Consider the following 19,796-nt stretch of genomic DNA (forward strand, 5'->3'; position numbering starts at 1 on the left):
CTCTGGTTCTTATATAGAAGCCCAGTCCACGTCCGGAAACCTCTGCCCAGTCCTATGTGCCTCAGCACATCATAAAAAAAATCCCATTCAAGGATATTGAGTGCCTTTTCTTTATCCACCGCGAACACCCGCTGCTGTCGTCTGATCGTAACCGTTGGCGTCCAGTATGGCCAGCAGTCACCTGACATTTGTGGCTGTGTTCAGGCCCTGGATGAATCCTGCCTGGTCTGGTTGGATCCGTTTGGGCATGAGGGGCAGTAGGTTGGCCGCTAGTATCTTACTTAATATTTTGTAGTAAACATTGAACATTGGCAGCTGCCTGTATGCTGTAAGGTCGTGTGCCGGCTTCCCTAGTTTCAGGAACGGAATTATGAGCGCTTCTATGGCGCTGTCAGGTAGTGACCCTGTGTTCCTAGCCTCAGTGTACAGTGCCGCCAACTGTGGTGCCAATTCTTCTGACTAGGCTACATAGAATTCTGCTGGGAATCTGTGCCCCATTTTGTTGCTCCCAAAACAGGGTCTGGGCTCACTGGCAATAAGGACAAGCCTCACCAGAACAATGATAAACCAAAAACAGGTACCAGTATTGCCACGTTATTTGAACAATGGATCACGGGTGATCACTCGAATGACCGAATAGAACAGTAATTCTCCATGAACTAAGTTTCAGAATCAATCAGTAATTTTTTATTTTTAATTTGAGTGCATGTAAATATTTAGTATGCAACTTTTTGTTTTTTTGAATACGGAAACATTTCAGTAATTTCCACAAACTTGAACTGAACACAGATTTGAACACAAATCACATTAAGCATATAACACAATTGGACAGACAAAAAAATCCACTAACACCCGTCAATCATACCCGGCGGGTGTTAGTGGATTTTTTTGTCTGTCCAATTGTGTTATATGCTTAATGTGATTTGTGTTCAAATCTGTGTTCAGTTCAAGTTTGTGGAAATTACTGAAATGTTTCCGTATTCAAAAAAACAAAAAGTTGCATACTAAATATTTACATGCACTCAAATTAAAAATAAAAAATTACTGATTGATTCTGAAACTTAGTTCATGGAGAATTACTGTTCTATTCGGTCATTCGAGTGATCACCCGTGATCCATTGTTCAAATAACGTGGCAATACTGGTACCTGTTTTTGGTTTACCATTTTGTTGCTCGGCATGTGCTTTATGGCCGCTCTCATTTCCTGGGGAGTGAAGTCCTCACCCATGTCCTCCGCCTCCTATTCTCCAATGAGTGTCAAACGCAATGATTTCTAATAGTCTCGTATTGTTGTGGTGCCGTGTGTCGGAGCGGTACGGTACAGGTTGGAATAAAACTGAGCAAAAAGATAAATGATCACATCCTGAGTGTAACTCCCGCCTCCACCCCCCAAATCTCCTCAAATTCAACTATAAGGGAGCCTTGGTTGCTCGGGTTCGCTAGCTAAGCTAGCAGGCGCCCGGACTTGTGACGGTCGGCATGCATTTGATCCATATATTGCTTGAAATCTAAGTCTTTACGTCTGCATCGCTACCTCTTCCTTAAAGTTCTGTAGCCTAGGTTGGAGTTCCGGATGTCCCGGTCGCCTCAGCTCAACCTGTCTCAAGCCCTGTTCCTCTGCCAGCACTTCAGTCAGGAGCATATCTCTAACACCCTTAGTCTCCGATACATATGCAGAGTATGTACAGAGTATGTGGTGCAGAAGCCCTGGTCACGCCATTGTCTCTGTAACGCCTACCCCCTCCTTCGCCGTCAAATATGTCTCCTGTAGGAGTGCAATTCACACTCCTCTCCTATTGAGGTAAAAAAAACACTTTGTATCTCTTTGACATAGTGCGCATACCGCATATGTTCCAGGACATGCATTTGTAGATTAGCGGCTTGCCATCTGCTAGTGTAATGTAGGCAGGGAGTGTGTTCCTCCCCTCCTCTCTCCCTGCCATCGGTTAGCCAGCCTCCGAGTATCACAAATTCGGTGTGCATCGTGGTACGACTCAGAACTCCTCAAAAGACAGAACAAGTTCCTCAACACCCTCTCCCCAGGACAAGTAGGCAGTCACCTCCCATCCAAATTAATAACCTGGAATTAGGAAATCCAGGGAGGTCTCCCACTGTTCTAATAGTGGGGGGAGAGATCAGCTGGTATCCTCAGGCATGCTTCCCTCCACCCAATGAAGTCCAAAGGATACCTTGATGTAGCCCTAAGTAAAAAAAAGTATCTTATTAGTCATTGCCCCATAGTACTCTCAATAGTTCTTGTGGCCCCCTTTGTATCTGTATGTTGGCGTGCAGTGAATCATATGAGGTTGTCGGACGATCTTGAGGCCACTTTGGGGAGTGTGAGGGTCGATACTGTAGAGCAGGTCCAGCCAGGGTCTGAGTCCAAGTCGCATGCTGCATTCTCTCCTTCCGGCGTCGATGGACTTGTGTCTCCTCCACTGATCTGCGCCACTACCTCCACTAAGCTCTGTTGTCCCATTTGTGCTTTAGCTTGCGATGGTGCCGCATAGCTGCGCGGTGCCTTTCTGCTTCTATGATGAGAGCGACATGAGCGCTGTTGACTGTCTGCTGGCCCCTGTTGTGGGCACTGTTTCAGCCAGAGGCCCTGAAGTGTCTGGAAGAATTTAACGCCATCTTGCGCTACCATTCGCAGTCTAGTCGGAAAGATCATTGCATATGGGAGGCCCAGTTGGCGCAATTGTACTTTAGCTTCTTGGAACGAGGCCCTTTGTCATTGTACCTCCCGGGAAAGGTCCAGGAATATCTGGACGGTAGCGTTGTCCTTGCGGAGTTCTCCTTTGTGGCTGGCTTGGGCCAGGATATGATTTCAGTCTTTGTAGTGCAGGAAATGGGCCACCACTAGCCTCGGAGGGGCTACCATCATGTGCGCATGTTCTGGGACCCGGTTTGCCCTTTCAAGAGTGAAGAAAGTAGAGCGTCCCTCCTTATTATTATTATTACATTTCTTATATAGCGCCAGAATCGACCCCCGAAGGGGTATCTCCGCGCTTGCCTTGGGAACCCGTCCTGGTTTTTCCCTGTGAGATAGCCCTACAGGGCATCCCCAAGGTGAAAGCCAGGCATCCCGCCGCGGGGGGCCGTTGTGGAGATTAAGCAACCCTAATGCCCAGAGTTGCAGAGTGTGAACCCATGATTAGGTCAGGCACCGAAGCGAGAATTATCGGGTCTGTGGACATTTGAGCTCAAGACCCTGCCACGTCAGGAATTGAACCCTTGTCTAGGGTCTGACCTCTGCTTCAGGGTCTGCCTGCTCTAACCAGTGAGCCACACTTCTCCACATCTGGTTGTATCCACAGCTCCAAGTATGTGATCCTACTAGCTTCCTCCATTTTCTGTGGCAGTCCAACCACTTGTACGTTGTCATGACGTGAGCGATTATCTGCATCTTTCTGATCTGTAATTCAAAATGCGTATCCTAGAACTCAAAAGCCGTATCCTATGTTGTAGCAAGTGTAGGTGGTATTTCTGCCAGTGTACGCTCCGTGGTTGCGACTCGCTCCACCAAGCGCTTATGGTCATAATGCAGGAGGCCCAGGTCAGAACTCAGGCTGTCAATCTTTGTTCAGAGTGGGGTTCTGGATGCGGTAATCGCCTGTGAGATATCTGACAGTGCGGGGTCTTTCCCCATTGTCAGAGAGGGTGGTGCTCCTTTCGTCCTCTGTTGTGGCCCCTGCCATTTCCTCAGAGTCTGGGTCTGGTCTACGGGAAGCTTTGCCCATTGCTGCTGCCGCCAGTGGGTTTGTCACCCAGGTAAGTTGGCTCTTCAGGGTCACGGAGAGTACGCAGTTGTTAACGGCGCTGTGCCTCGATGATTGCTTAGTGGCAGTGGGCTGAGTCTCCGAGGTTGACTCCCTCCAACTGGAGCACCTGCAATGCTGGTTCTAACCAGTGCTCTCTCAGTCCAGTGGCATGCCACGCCACTACTACCCTGTCACTTCCCAAGGAAGGTCCAGCAGGATCAGCACTTCAGCCGGCCCCCAACTGCCAGTCACTCTTCGTCCTTGGCCACTTTCATGTAGGGTGAACACAATTCCTGGGTCATGTCATTTTGAGTAGCTGGTTGACTATGGGTCCCAGTTTGTTTTGCAGTCACTGCTCAACAGCCCCCCTGATAGTTTCTCTCCAATCTGTGCCAGGGGAGTCTAAGTCCTGTGTGTCTGGCTAACTAGGCCATCTATGCGCACATATCACTGGTCATGCAGGCCGCTTGTATCTACCTCCCTTGCTGCAGCAGGGGCGCCCTTCTCTTGCATTGGGCCCACTGCCCCCCAGGGTGCCTGCCGACACACAGGCCGAACGGGTCCAGCCCTACCCCCACTCACCGTCTATTAGTAGCGTTGCGGGACAGCAGCTCTCGCACTCCACCGCTGGGCCGTCCGGCTTCATTGCCTCACTCCGCCCACGTCCCGTCACGCAGAGCCCAGCATTTGTTCCGGGGCCAGGGTTGGACTCTCCTCACTACCCCCGGGGTCAGCAGGTGCCAGGTCATCCACTGGCTCTCCGCTCACGATCAGGGTCCATCCTCTGCTGATCCCTGGCACATCTGTATTCACCCAGCATGCCCTTCCCTCCGCTCTGATGATCGGGCTCAGCCCTGCTGCGTCTTGGCTCCCCCCAGAGGCCCCGCATCGGAGGGTGGGCTCCATTAAGCACTCTCTTGCCAGGCCTCCGCGGTCTCAGGTGTGGTAAGTTATGAATTCACCACTACGTAGAAGAGTCTTTATAATAAATGTCTTCTTTATTGTATACAACTTCAGCCACGGCAAGGAGCGGCGCAACCCTCAGAATCCTGATCAGAACTGACACCAGTTGATCGAATCCCCAAGGACGCACACTCTAAGCATGCGGCAAACAGAACGTAGAAGTAATGACATTCCAAGCAAAACATTAAATGCAAACGAATTAAATCCCCTCCCCCCCAACACAAAAGAAAAGATATTGACCATCAGTATCTAATAAAATCCTTAAACCTGGAAGGAAGCCTTTTACTGTGACATCCCCATACAGTTTTGTCCAAATTACCGTTCAAAACAGGCTCCCCAGCAGACCGACTCACATTCTCACTCCTGGGAACACTCAAATCCTGATCACGCAACCAATAAGCCATGCACGAGCCACAAACGGTCGCCAGCAGCAATCGAAACAAATGTGCCCAAAATCCAAAAGAAATGGATCCTACCAGATTTCTTCTGATACACGAAGAAGGGTGCGCGGCAGCACCAGCCAGAAACCCCATTCCGGCTGTAGACTTAGAAGCTTGTAGAAGCAGTGACGAGTAGATTCTGCTGCGTGGGCTTCTTCTTCTGGCTGAAGTTGTCTCCTGATCGTCGCCAAATGTGGTAAGTTAGGAATTCACCACAACGTAGAAGAGGCTTTATAATAAATGTCTTCTTTATTGTATACAACTTCAGCCACGGCAAGGAGCGGCGCAACCCTCATAGTCACATCAGGTCAACAGAACCCCCCGCCCCCAACATACCCAACATCCCGCAAATAACACACAGACACCAGTGTTAGATTGGGAAAAGTTGCTGCAGGTTTATTACATACAACGTTATGTAATCACGGTGGGTTATCTTACGGGCGATCCAAGGGCAGGCCGCATTCTCGCCACCTGCCTGCCTGATGAGCCAAGCAGCACAGTGGCGAACCACCCATCTGCTGCGCCATATGGTAATCACTCTACTCACGCCCTTGCGGGGTGTATCTAGGCAAACCCCCGGTTGCACAGGCCCACAACCGCCCGAAGGACTACTGGGGCGCCGACACGGGTTCCCCGACCTCCCATGAGGTTCGAGGTTAGGCTCTGGCACCCCTATGTGCCAGCTGAAGTACAGTGTTGCACCTCTCTGCTTCCGGATCGCCCTGTAACTCCGCCACAGCCCGGGCTGCGGTCCCCGCCGCAGCCCGGGCCCCCCACCACCCGCTACCTTTCTTACCTGCAACCTTTGCTCTGAAGTGCCTCTTTTAAATCGAGGAGGAACAAGTCCAAGCCTACCGGCGTGAGGTGAACCCCATCCGCCTCAAAGTAACCCTTGATCTTGTCCTGAATCATTTCATGCCTGATGAAACCCATACCCCTCTGTTGGGTGAATCTTTTCATGGCTCTGTTGATTCTTCTCCTCGACCGATCTATTGCTTCACAGGACTTGGCACCCCGCCAAACCCTGCGTGGTACAATTTCTGACCACCAGACTTCACACTCTCCCACTAAACTGCAGATTTCCCCTAGGTCAGCTTTCATCTTCTGCAAAAGTGTGGACCTCCCCAGGTTCGTGAGGTCATTACCTCCCAGGTGAACGACCAAGTGTTGGGGCGGGGCCCCAACCGCTGCTAGCGCTTCCTTCACTCTATGCAATAGGCTCTTCCAGCGCATGCCAGGGAAACCCAACCAAACACATTCTGTGTTCGCGAAGCCCTGCGTCCAGTTCCTGATCGCTGTCCACCGACCCAACCTGGAAACGGTGGAATGCCCCAAGACCCACACTCTTGACCCTGTCAAAAGAAAAGACGCAATTCACTTCTTCATGTTTATTGACGTAAAGTATGCACAGCATGATTGATTTAGTTACTAATTGACTATTGTAGCACAACACACTAAACACTGCACACAATATTTACAGTTGTATGGACACAACAGGTGGGGCACCGCTACTGCTAATGGACGGATATAACGCTTGTAGCAAGGAGACTCCCAGCGCCCCACTTTTTGGACACTTGACGGCTGCATGCCTGCCTTGAATGCAGCAGTCGCTGCCCCAATTCTGAAGGAATGACTGGAGAACCTCTTCCCCTGCCCCAACAGGCCAGCTCTGTCGAGGCATGCTAACATGATTTTGTCCATTTGGTACTTGGTGAGTGGGCTCAGGTCTGCATGTATCAAGAGGTAACCCTGCACTGCTGGGCGAGATAGGCCTGAAGGACTGACACCGGACAATATCTATGGTCCCCGAGGGGGGCCAGCACAATAACCACCCCCTTTCCTGCTTGGTCCGTCTTAGACTGCCTGAGTGTGATGGACAGACCCTTATCTACGCTAATGTCCGCCACCCCTAGTGCGTCCCCAGAGCAGTCGGACCTGGAGCGCGCCACTATCTCGCTGCTGCGGAAAGCTCCAAAGAAGGCTAGGCAGAAGGCCGCCGCAAACAGGGACGCCTCGAACTGAGAGTGTGCCACTGCCTGCAGTACATCTAGCATGGATTGCAACGTAGGGAAGTCAATGGGTGACCTGGTGTCGGGAACCCTCGGTTCGTCCCTAGCCCACCCCTTCAGAGCTGCCTTAATCACAAAAGACTTAGCCGGGTCCCTGGCCCCTCTCGGCCTAGCATCATGGCTGATAGCAGCCAGGTCGCCGCAGGCCCGGGAGTGAGATTTGCCCTGCTTCTTAGCCCAGACAACAAAGGCTTGCAGTCTGTCGTCAAGGCTGCCAGGCCCAACTCATCAATAGCTTTGTGGAAATTCGCCAGGTGACTCCCATAACGCCTCCTCGTACCTGGGGCAAGAGACCTCTCCCCTAAAGCTCTTAACTCCTGCTCCACTCCAAGATGCGCCAAAGTGCTGGTGCGAATGGGGTCATCTCTGCTCTCGCCTGCGGGCATGCCGCCTGGAAACGGTCCCACTGGAAACGAGAAAGGGCGTCCGCTGCCACATTCTTGACCCCCACAATGTGCCTAGCCCTGAATTCAATGTTGCAGCGCAGGCTCCTACTGGCTAGCTCCCTCAGCAGGCAAAGGACCAGCGGGCAGCTGGCTGTTTGTCCGTTGATAGCTTGGACGACCGCCATGTTGTCTGACCAGAAAAGGACCTTTCTATCAGACAAGGGGCCAGGCCAAAGGTGCAGCGCTATGACAATGGGGAAAAGTACAAGGACCGTGATGTTGGAAGTAATGCCGCGTTTGCGCCAGGCGTTGGGCCACTCCTGCGCACACCAGAGGTCGCCCAGGATTGCACTGAATCCCTCCCTTCCTGATGCGTCCGTGAACATACTGATTTCAGGGCAGTCTACCCAAGGAGACCTCCAGATAACAGTACCATTAAAATCGGACAAGAATTCTGCCCACATTACCAGGTCTTTCTTCAGGCCAGCAGACAGCCTCACAAAATGATGACGCTTTAACACTTTGGCTGTGGCCCTGGCTAAACTTCTAGCAAACACTCGGCCCACTGGGATGACTCTAGCCGCAAAATTGAGCTTGCCCAAGAGGCTCTGGATGACTCCCAGGGGCGCCTTGTCCCTTCCTAGCAAGACCTGGATGTCCCTTTTCAAGTCCTGCACCTTCCCAGCAGGGAGTCTCGACACGCCCTTGACCGTATCTAACTCGATGCCCAGAAGTGTGAGAACCTGTGCCGGGCCTTCCGTCTTGCCAGGTGCCAAAGGCACTCCCAGGTGTCTAGCTAGATCCGTGAAACATTGCAATCCCTCACTGCATTCCTGCGTACCCTTCCTTCCAATGAATAGGAAATCATCTAGGTAGTGGGACACTGCTGTGACACCATATTTCACAGAGAGTGCCCATTGCAGGAAGGAGCTAAAAGCCTCGAAGAAGGCGCACAAGACTGCGCAGCCCATGGGCATGCATTTGTCAAAGAAGTACTCCCCTCTCCACTTGAAGCCCAAAAGGTGCTGGCTATCCGGGTGCACAGGCAAGTCTAAACGCCACCTCTATGTCTGCCTTTGCCAACCAGGCCCCTTTCCCTGCTCTCCTAACCAAATCAATTGCCATGTCTAAAGAACAGTAAGAAACAGAGCAAGCACCCTCAGTTAACCAAGAATTTACTGAGTTTCCTTCTGGGAAGGAGAGGTTGTGGATCAGCCTAAAGGACCCCGGCTCCTTTTTGGGGACCACACCCAGGGGGGATACCACAAAGTCCGGGAGGGGAGGAGATCGGAACGGGCCAGCTACCCTCCCCAAGGCCAGCTCCTTTCTAATCTTCTCGCCCACCACCTCCGGAAGGTCCCTCACTGACTTCAAGTTCTCAGCATCCCTACTGACCATAGGACCCAGGTAAGGGATTTTGAAGCCTTCGAAAAAGCCTTCTGCCAGGATGGCCCTGTCCTTCGCATTGGGATAGTACCTCAGTAAAGGCAAAATATTGGAAACGATGATGGGAGACAGGCCTTTGGACTTGGGGGAAACCTCAACAACTGGTGACGCTGCATGTGCATGGGAGGCATGGACTGAAAGGAGCGAGGGAGTGAGGGCAGGTGCGGCAGGCCGGGCGAGGAGGGGCCGGGCTAGGGAAGGGCTGTTACTTGTCTCTGCTGGCGGGGCCTGCTGCAGAATCGCGCTTGTCGCATGCCGAAGCAGGGTGGGAACCGCTGCACTTGCTGAAGGAGTGTGCAAATCTGTAGGCCTTACCCCACGTAGTTTCCTCTGTTGAACAACCTGCAAGTTGCTGTAAAGCCCTTCCTGTTCGCCTGTCTGTTGAATCCCCCTCCACCGCACCCCCCACAAAAGGACTGCTTGAATTGCCCTTTTCTCTCTAGATTCTGGCCCTAACCTGCCTCGAACCTCTTCTCTTGCGCGCCACCTTTAACCCCAGCTTCTGCCTTACCTTTACCCATGTACTGCATCCAAAGCCTCACTTCCATTTGATCCCAGTCTAACTCCGGACAGACAGCCATCTTTTTCCTGAACTCAGTCATATCTGTACCAACCCATACCTGCAGTTGACTCCGCCTCTTCAGTTATGACGCTCGCATACTGGAATAAGCCCTGCGCCTGCTCGGGGAAACGCTCAGTAATGACTGCCGCCAAGATAGAGAAGGCCTGTCTCCAGTTCTTGATCGATTTCTCAGGCCACGCCTGAAAGCGAACTTTCTTATCCTCCTCTTTGCCCCCCATTTTCCTGATGTCCACCCCTTCGGCCCCAAGCATGAGGAGGGAGAAGATGTCAATAAACTCCCTACGCCAAATGCCTTCCTTGGCTGCTAGCGGCACCTGCCATGCAAGGGAGCATTTGCCTGACAGTAGGGGTGCCATGGTCATTAGTGCCGCCGGCGCGGTGGGGACTGTGCTGAGCACGGGAGCTTGTGCAGCCGGGTGCGCGGGCAACGCCGAGGCAGCTGGAGGGGAAAAGGACAGCGCTGGAGCAGGGGGCGGTGCTGTCACGGGGCCTGGCTGGGCGCTAATGGCCGTCGGTGCAGCGTTGGCAGTAGGAGGAATACACGCTGCGCTGCTGGCCCCTCCCTGGACCGAAAGCCCACCCCACACTTGAGCCACCAATGCGTCAACTGTGGCCGCGGGGCTGGCGCTGTTGCCACAGACCCAGCCCCAAGGGACCCCGCAGCTGCCTTCGCCGGCAGGGAGGAGGCCCGTAGGCCCCCTCTGACATGAAATCCTTGAGGGTGTTCGTAAGCTTACCCAGATCCTCCCGAGTGGCAAAGTCCTCCGGAGGAGCCACTGCCAGCAGGGGGGGGGCGGGAGAGCCCTGGCCGCTGCCGGCGAGGAAGCGGGCGCGTGCACAATTACATTTCTGGTTAAATCGGGCGTCCGACTTTTGGAAGATGAGATCCTGTGATCCAAAGCGTAAAGGAAAAGATGCGGACACGACTTGATCTGCAAGAAAAGGAATGCATGAGAAGTGTTCCCGGGAGCGCCCCGGGACCGTAAAACCTTGGGATTGCCAGCATTCGACCCACACGTATGGCATGCGGCGGACGCCAGCCTTGGCATATAACAGCTGTACAACCGCAAAGACCCACAAACTACTCATGGACCGGCTCGCACACCGTACCCCTACCTGTGAAATAAGTGAAAGGACACAATACGCCTGTTAGACACAGAGCTTGAACCCTGTTGACAAAAGGACTGGAAGGAGGCCACCCATCAAGGTGATCCTCAGCTCACCCTGAACACGCCTCACCCCAACGGCCCCACATAGCCACCCTCAGCCCCTTATACATACCTCCCGAGGGTAGTTGCTGATGCTGTGAGGGGGGGGCCACAAAAGCGAGCGCGCAAAGGGCTGGCCAAAGTCGGTCTGCAAAGCAAATTCGTGCGTTAATAAATTAAAGAACAGGACACAGCTCTAACATCGTCCTCCAACTAGCGCTGTATTCATGAATCCTGACTTCGTGTGGTTGGACGGCACTCGCGCCAGGCAATAATAAGAGAAGGGAGAGTTACAGGCGAAAAATGGTGGCTACATAGTCCTGATAAATAACCAAAAACCTAACAAGATTCCCTACCACATGTATAAATCCTGCAAGGCAAAGGGAAACAACGACCAGCTCGAGAGGGGGCCTAGACGAGCAAAATGAAATCAGAAGGTAAGAATGATATAAACAATTACAAGATAATAGATTGCTTTTTGCTGAGCTTGTTTTACACTTTAGGCATCCGCTTTGTCTACAGTACCACACAGTGCGGTATGTGCCAATATCAATGCAGTACAGCTGTGTTGCATATCGCCTTAGCATCATCGAGAAGCGTGCATAAATGCACTGACGCTGCTGCACGGCAATCACATGTCGACCAAGCGGCATGGCTGCCGAGGCAGGGGAGCCGTAACCTTGCACACCGGCGAGTTCCGACCGCATCCGCAGGCCCGGAGAACACGTGCCCCCAGCCTGGCTACGGCCAACCTCACGATGAAATAAACTACCGGCTCCGGGCAATGATTGCCGCAGCCCGCCCGGGAACCGGAAGACACACCGTGCGCAGCCCGACCAGAGGCCTAACCCTGGAGCTGCGCTGCGCTCCACACTGGGAGGGCTCCATCTGGAGCCCCCTGACCGATCGCATGCCAAAGCAGCGCCAGAGGCAACGTGGTCGGAACGCCGCCACCGGCATGGTGTACCGTCGTCCACAGCGCCCCCTACTGGGAGGCCGCTCGAGAGCGGGACAGTGTGGGCAACCCAGCCAAGCCCGCACACCCCTCCCCGCGTTCCACTCCCAGGCTCCTGCCCGAGGGCCACTCACGCACGGCCAGGCAGGAGAAGGGGGCAAGGGAACGACGAGCGGCTGGGGCCCACTACCTGACCTGGGACCTATATTCTGGCGCCTGCGCACTTGGCCGAGACAGCGGCAACCCCGGCACAGACCGGACGACCCCTGAGGCCCACTACCTGACCTGGGACCTATATTCTGGAGCCTGCGCACAGGGCCGAGACAGGGGCAACCCCGGCACAGACCGGACGACCCCTAATAACCAAGGAGCAGCGGACAAGGGACAGCTGACCGTGCGGGGGCCGGACCCGCGGCCAGACAATACTGCCCCTGCGCTCACACCATCGAGCGGAGCTGCCCCATGAAGTTGTCTGGGGCGGGGGTGCGGCTGTTGGGGCTGTGCGGGGGATGGAGGACCGGGTGCCGCAAGCGACCCCCACCGCCAAAGGAGGCAAAAACCCGGGGCTCGCGCTGTAGCCTGCATGTGGACCTGGGGCAGCAGACGAGACGAGCCCCTCGCAGCGCCCCCCTGCCAACAGTGAGGCGGAACACAAGAGCCACGGGGAATGGACGGGCCGCCCAGGCCTGGCCACCACCCCAGCCCGCGCGACCGGGGGTACAGCCGTATGCCTCACTCACCGCAAAAGTAGCCCCAAAAGAGTGTCCCGATACACGACGCGCGACGTCCGGAGCGGCAAAGAGGCAACTAAAATGGCGAAGGGGGGGATATATACCCCCTAGCCTTGCCTGCCGCCCCAAACGCGCGTCACAGTCCCGCCCACCCTCCTACCGGGCTCCAACTGCCCGGTAGAGCAGTGGCTGACCACAGGCAAGGGGCGGGGGAAGCCCTCTGGGACTAAGAGCCCGCCCCTCCTGATGGCCACCGGGTGGCCTCGGGCAGCCACAGAATCCCGATCAGAACTGACAGAATTTTATTGAATCCCCAAGGACGCACACTCGAAGCACGCTGCAAACAGAACATAGAAGTAATGACACTCCAAACAAAACATCAAATACAAACCCATTACATCAGGGCACCACTATTTTGTCTCTTGGCTTCGGGCTGCAGCTTTCGGTCCGCACAGTATTTGTGGTTTCAGAAATGGTTGATGGCAGCTGCCGCAGGTATATTAATAACTGCTCCTCCGCAGGGTTTCACTGGGGTCCCCAAATTCGGCATGGGATGACAGTATGGCACCAGATGGGGGGAGTCAGTCGATCGGAGCTCAGATCAGCGCTGCTCACTCCATTGGCGGTCGGCCACGCCTCGGGCCCCAACTGCAACTATCAGCTCAAATTAAGCACTGGCACCCCACATGAAGTTTTGTTCATTGTGAACACAGAGCCAACTGGGAGTTATCTATATCATGCTGAATGGATAAGAGTGTTAAATGGTATAATTCTGTCTCTGGTGACATCCTAAACTATTAGGCAAATTACCTGTAAATGTCTGCTGGACCAGAAATGGCAATATAGAACCTAATTACATTGGTTCCCCATTGTGTATTGTTTCATACATGTTTGTTTTCGGGAAGTTAGCTTGAAAAAGCTATTCTCGTCAAAATGCAGCTAACAGTAGGCACCAATTCAAATTAGAATATTATGGTTTTGTTTACTTTTCATTAATAAACTGTTGATAAAACTATAAACCGAGGTGCATGGCAGTGATTTTAAGTAATTTTGTGGCATAGTATTTACCAAATAATGATGGGTTTACTCCCATGTGCCCTGTTATACTGCCAATGAATGTGCTGCAAAATCAGTATTTTCTTGTCCATAAACTAATCTTGCTTCATAATGTGGTTCTCCATTGCTTTTTTATCCCAGTAGACCTGTCAGTGGTTGAGCTCTACAGAGTGGTTTGAGTGCTGGTATTATGATGATGAGAACCATATTTCGTAGGGCACCATGTAATACTTTACATATTTCATGATTCTCTGTGAAATAGGAGTCTTAATTAGTCGGAGTTTGTGCAGTAAAAACACCCAGACAGATCATTTATACACACACGGAAGAGTAGAGTGTTATTTTCTTTTTGGTAGATTTGAGCATTTAAAGAGTCAAAGTCTTACAGATTTGATGGATGGAACAATATGGACCAATTAGTGGGATGCAGATTGTGTGCTTTATTACAGCGAGCTTTGAAGCGGTATGTGCAAACCAGTGGTTAATTTGTAAAAAAGAAAATTTAAATGCCGGGGTTCTCGTCAGGAGGCAGATTTTACCAGCCCATCCTGTTAGCTGGCCCCTAAAGCAGAACCAACTACTAACCATGAAGAAAGTGTGTGTGTGTGTGGGGGGGGGGGGGGGGGGGGCTTAATGGTCAGAGCTGACAACTTCAGAGCTGGGGAACTAGGTTCAAGTCTGTGTTGGCTCAACAACCTGTGATTCTGGACAAATCACTTAATCTCCTCGTAAATTGTCCTTAACTGGTGTTCATAAAAAGCACTGGTGTTGATTAAGTGCTGGTGCTGAGCACTGGAAACCACCAGCTCAAATTAAGCACTGCACATCTATGTATCTGAAATACTCTGAAAGCACAGGTGGACATTTTTTATTCAAAACCAACCAGGTGGCCAAGCTGTCTGGTTTGCTAACGACACTTGGGGACATTCGGAAAGCTTCCCTGGGACTGCTTTAAACCCATTGCTTACCATTGGCCTTTTGGTTTGCAACTCACATTTTCTTGCTTTCTGTTTGTTGGCTTTATTTGTTTTAGGCTGTCCAGATCAAGTTCATCCCTTCCCCCAAACCTTTTTCAAAGTGTTCTTCTGAGTTCTCCCTTTCTGTAACCGGGCTGTTAAATCTTGTTCTTATCTTGACGCATTTGCTGTGCATTGAAAGAACGAGGTCAAATGTCAGGCTCCGTCTTCTGGTGGAGAGGGGGGGGGGGGGGACCTTGGTGTTTACTTTTCTTTCTTTGACTTCAAAGTGAGATGGTTTATGTGACAATCATGCTGGCTACTGGGAATAATTCTGAAGTGTGGTGTAAACAGACATTTTACTACCATCAAAACAAAACAATACACTAGGTGATGACATTTCCACACATTATAGTTTGTGTGGTGTATACTGTTAGCAGTAAAACTGCATGTCTCTTCAAATGTAATGATCCTTTCAATTGAAGATGTGTTGTCTGTAATGGCAGTGCGCTACCACTCCATGCATACTCTACTTTATCCCACTCCATTCTGCACCACTCCATGCCACTGCCCTCTACTCTGCACCACTCACACTACGCCACTCCACATTGGGTCACTGCACTCTACACCATTCAACTCTATGCCACTTCAGTCTGCGCCTCTCTACTCTGCATGATTCTACGCCAATGCACTGCACTCTACTATGTACCACTACATTCTTCATCACTGCATTCTTCATCACTGCATTCTTCATCACTGCATTCTTCATTCTTCATCACTGCATTCTTCATCACTGCATTCTTCATCACTGCATTCTTCATCACTGCATTCTTCATCACTGCATTCTTCATCACTCCATTCTTCATCACTCCATTCTTCATCACTCCATTCTTCATCACTCCACTCTGACCACTCCACTCTGACCCACTGTATTCTGTCAATGCATTCTATTCCAGTGCACTCTGCCATTCACTCTACGCCACTCCTACTCTGCACCATCCCACTCTACCATACACCATTCTACTTTACGCCATTTCGCTCTACTCTGAAATGGTCTACTCTGCGCTACCGCTCTCTACGTCTCTGCTCTATATGCCACCGCAATCTACGCTGCATCACTCCATGCTACTCTACACCTCTTTACGCCACTGCACTCTACTCTAACCACTGAAATCTATAGCAATGCACTCTATGCCACTATATTCTACCCTGCACCACTTCACTCTACGCCACTGCACTGTATGCCAATCCACTCTAATCTACTCTGCACCACTGCATTCTACAATACTGACATCTATGGCACTCTACTCTATGCTACTGCACTCTCCGCCGCTTCCCTCTACTCTTGAACAATCTACTGTATACCACTGCACTCAACTCCCCTTTGATCCATTCTGCACTATTTCACTCTACGCCACTCCTCTCTGTTACTGCACACTAAATCACTTTAGTAAAAATGAATACACACCACTTCACAATACTCTGTAACACTACTCAATGCCCCTGCACTCTATGCCACACTATTCTACTCTGCGCCACGGCACTCTGCACCACTCCAGTATATGCCACTGCACCACTCTACACAATTCTACCACACTCCATTATACGCCACTCTAATCTACTGTGGACCACTGCACTCTACGCCACTTCCCTCTACACCTCTGTACTGTATGTACTTTGCACCACTCTACGCCAATGCACTCTACTTTACTCTGCACCACTGCATTCCACGCCACTGCTCTCTGCACAACTCTACACCACTGTCCTCTATGCAACTGTGCTCCTCTGCACTTTACACTGCACCACTCCACTTTACACTACACCACCCTACTTTACCCTGCACCACTTCACTCTATGCCACTGCACTCTACGACACTCGACTCCACCCTGAACGTATCCACCCTGCACCCCTCCGCGCCACTTCCCGCTGCACCACTGCAATCTACACCATTGTTCTGTACCCACTTTACTCAAACTGATGTACTCTTAGCCACTACATTTTGCCAATCTACTCTGCACCCTGTACTTTATACCACTTCACTGTACGCCCCTCTCCTTCTCTTTACGACACTCCACTCTGTGACGCTCTATTCCATTAAACTCTACTCCACTCTACTCCACTCTATGCCATTCTATGCCACTCCACTCTGTCACTCCACGCTATGCCACTCCACTCTCTGCTACTCTGACCCTGCTCCACGATGCTCTACTCCACTCCCTCTACACCACTTCATGCCACTTTATTCCACTCTGTGTTTATATAACATACTACTCCACTCTGTGCCATTCCAGTGCGCCACTCCATTCCATGCCACTCTGTGCCACTCCACTTTATTCCAGTCTATGCCACTACACTACATTGTACTCCGCTCTACGCCACTCTAATCTACAACACTATACTCGGCGCTCTCTACCTCACTCCACAACAATCTATGCCATTCCACTCTATTACACTACTCCACTCTCTGTCACTCCACGACATTTCACTCTGCTCTTCACCTCTCTGCTCTACAACACTCGACTCTACGCCACTCCACAACACTCTGCCATTCCACTCTACGACATTGCACTCCATTCTGATAATCTATAGGCCTGGGCTGTGAACTCAGCTCCGTTCGCGGAGTTTGTAGAGTTTTCTGCACTCCGCGGAGCGCAGAAAACTCAACTTTGCGTAGAGCAGCGGAGTTTTTTCCCCACTCGTGAACGGTAAGTTTACGACCTGCTGCTCGGGTACAATTTGTACCCAAGCGGCAGGAAAACTAGCACGAATGGCAGTTTGCATTGCACTCACCCACTTGCGGAACTTCGCTGAGTTTTTTGTCACTTTGCGGAGTTCCGTGTAGCAAAACTCTGTGAACTACGCCCAGGGTTAGTAATCTATTCCACTCTGACACTCCACTCAGCTCTACACCACTCAACTATACAACACTCTACTCCACTCTATGCTTTTTCCACTCTGCGACTCTACTCCCTCCACGACACTCCATACAACCATGCCACTCCACTTTGTGCCACTCAACTCCCTTTCACTCCACTCTACACCACAACTCCCTGTGCCACTCCATAACACCCCATTTTCACTCCACGACACGCTACTTTACAATACGACACCCAACCCTCCATTACGCCACTAACTTTTAGCGATGCTGAACAGCTGCCAAGCTGGTATACAACTTGGCTAAAATATCTCTTGCAAAGGCGAGACTTATTGCCTTGCCTTTGCCAGTACTTGTTTAATTATTCCGAGCCACTGGTCATGATTGAGACGCATCTTCCTCCTTCTCTGGGGCTTCGTGAATTAATAGATTCTCATCCTGTCAGGGTAGCGCCATTGCAGAGACGTGGGCTGTCTCTCCTTGGCCCAAGCAGACCCAGTGTTTTTGCCGCTGCACCAGAGATACGAGCAGGCAACGCCCACAGGTAAAGATAAAGTTCAGCATCCTTTTAACGCCCAGCGGTTATATGCTGAAGGTGGGATTTGCTCGCCACAGCTAGTTTATTTTCTTCGAAGTGTCTGCTTTTCCCTACAATGGTTCATTTGCACGGTCGTTCTGTTGGCTCCTTGCAGCCATGAGTTTTTTGTCTTTCTATTGCACAAGACATCTGCTTCCTGTATAGCTGCGGCACTGGTTACGTCAGGTCACGCAGCGTGCCCTGTGGTATTACAGAGTCTTGGTGGCTGCACCAGGGCGGCAGTCTCGTGGCTCTGAGCTTGTACCGCGCCACAGCGAGCTGCAGGGTGATCTCACCCACCAGCGAAGCGAGCCCTGGGCTTGCAGTAGGAAATAACATTTTAACTCTGTGTGGGGCTGGAATGAGACGCTTGCTGCTGCTGCCTGCCCCTATCTGGTAAACAACAACGCTCATCTGTCGGTTTCCAAGCTCAGACTCATGGAAGGGGCAATAATGTTAACTTCAAATTTGGGCCTACATCGCTCTGATCGGGTAAGACGGTCTTTTAACTTATGTTTTCAACCCCACGGCCTTTTGAACGCTTCTTTGATCGAGGAGCGGTAGTCTTTGTGTTATTCATTCTGCGCCTTCCATTGCACGAGGTTTAGATTTCCGCCCCATGATATTTGGGATGTGGCATAAGCAGTGTATTGATTTGTGGGTATTTTAACATGTCTGAGACAGTCAGAGAATGGGCAGTATGACCGAGACACTCCTAGAATGGGCAGTATGTCTGAGACACTCCTAGAATGGAGCAGTATGTCTGAGACAGTCAGAGAATGGGGCAGTATGTCCGAGAGACTCCTAGAATGGGACAGTATGTCTGAGACGCTCCTAGAATGGGGGAGTATGTCTGAGACACTCCTAGAATGGGGCAGTATTTCTGAGACACCCCTAGAATGGAGCAGTATGTCTGAGACACCCCTAGAATGGGGCAGTATGTCTCAGACACTTCTAGAATGGGGCAGTATGTCTGAGACACTCCTAGAATGGGCAGTATGACTGAGACACTCCTAGAATGGGGCAGTATGTCTGAGACACTCCTAGAATGGAGCAGTATGTCTGAGACACTCCTAGAATGGGGCAGTATGTCTGAGAGACTCCTAGAATGGGGCAGTATGTCTCAGACACTTCTAGAATTGGGCAGTATGTCTGAGACACTCCTAGAATGGGGCAGTATGTCTGAGAGACTCTTAGAATGGGGCAATATGTCTCAGACACTTCTAGAATGGGGCAGTATGTCTGAGCGACTCCTAGAATGGGGCAGTATGTCTGAGACACTCCTAGAATGGGGCAGTATGTCGGAGACGCTCCTAGAATGGGGCAGTATGTCTGAGACACTCCTAGAATGGACAGTATGACTGAGACACCCCTAGAATTGGGCAGTATGTCTGAGACACTCCTAGAATGGGGCAGTATGACCACTTCAAGAATTGGGCAGTATGTCTGAGACACTCCTAGAATGGGGCAGTATGTCTGAGAGACTCCTAGAATGGGGCAGTAGGACTCAGACACTTCTAGAATATGGCAGTATGTCTGAGATCGTCATAGAATGGGGCAGTATGTCTGAGACACTCTTAGAATGGGGCAGTATGTCTGAGACACTCCTAGAATGGGGCAGTATGTCTGAGACACTCCTAGAATGGGGCAGTATGTCTGAGACACTGCTCCTGAGACACTCCTAGAATGGGGCAGTATGTCTGAGACACTTCTAGAATATGGCAGTATGTCTGAGACACTGCTCCTGAGACACTCCTAGAATGGGGCAATATGTCCGAGACGCTCCTAG

General features: G+C 51.4%; 1 protein-coding gene across 3 annotated transcripts in view; it reads left to right on the top strand.

The window, feature by feature from the left end:
• The window catches only part of NCK1 (NCK adaptor protein 1), a 742,357-nt gene that overhangs the window by 141,456 nt on the left and 581,105 nt on the right, over positions 1-19,796 (top strand). Inside the window, exon 1 of one of the 3 annotated variants that reach the window (XM_086943910.1) lies at positions 18,216-18,499. The exons of the other annotated variants lie outside the window; for them this stretch is intronic. The gene's annotated coding sequence lies outside the window, so the exon portion shown is untranslated. Of the gene's footprint in view, positions 1-18,215; positions 18,500-19,796 lie in introns of those variants that run through there. 3 annotated transcript variants of the gene reach the window in all.

Source organism: Lissotriton vulgaris, chromosome 11, assembly GCF_964263255.1.
Source record: "Lissotriton vulgaris chromosome 11, aLisVul1.2, whole genome shotgun sequence".
In the NCBI taxonomy this organism is placed as follows: Eukaryota; Metazoa; Chordata; class Amphibia; order Caudata; family Salamandridae; genus Lissotriton; species Lissotriton vulgaris.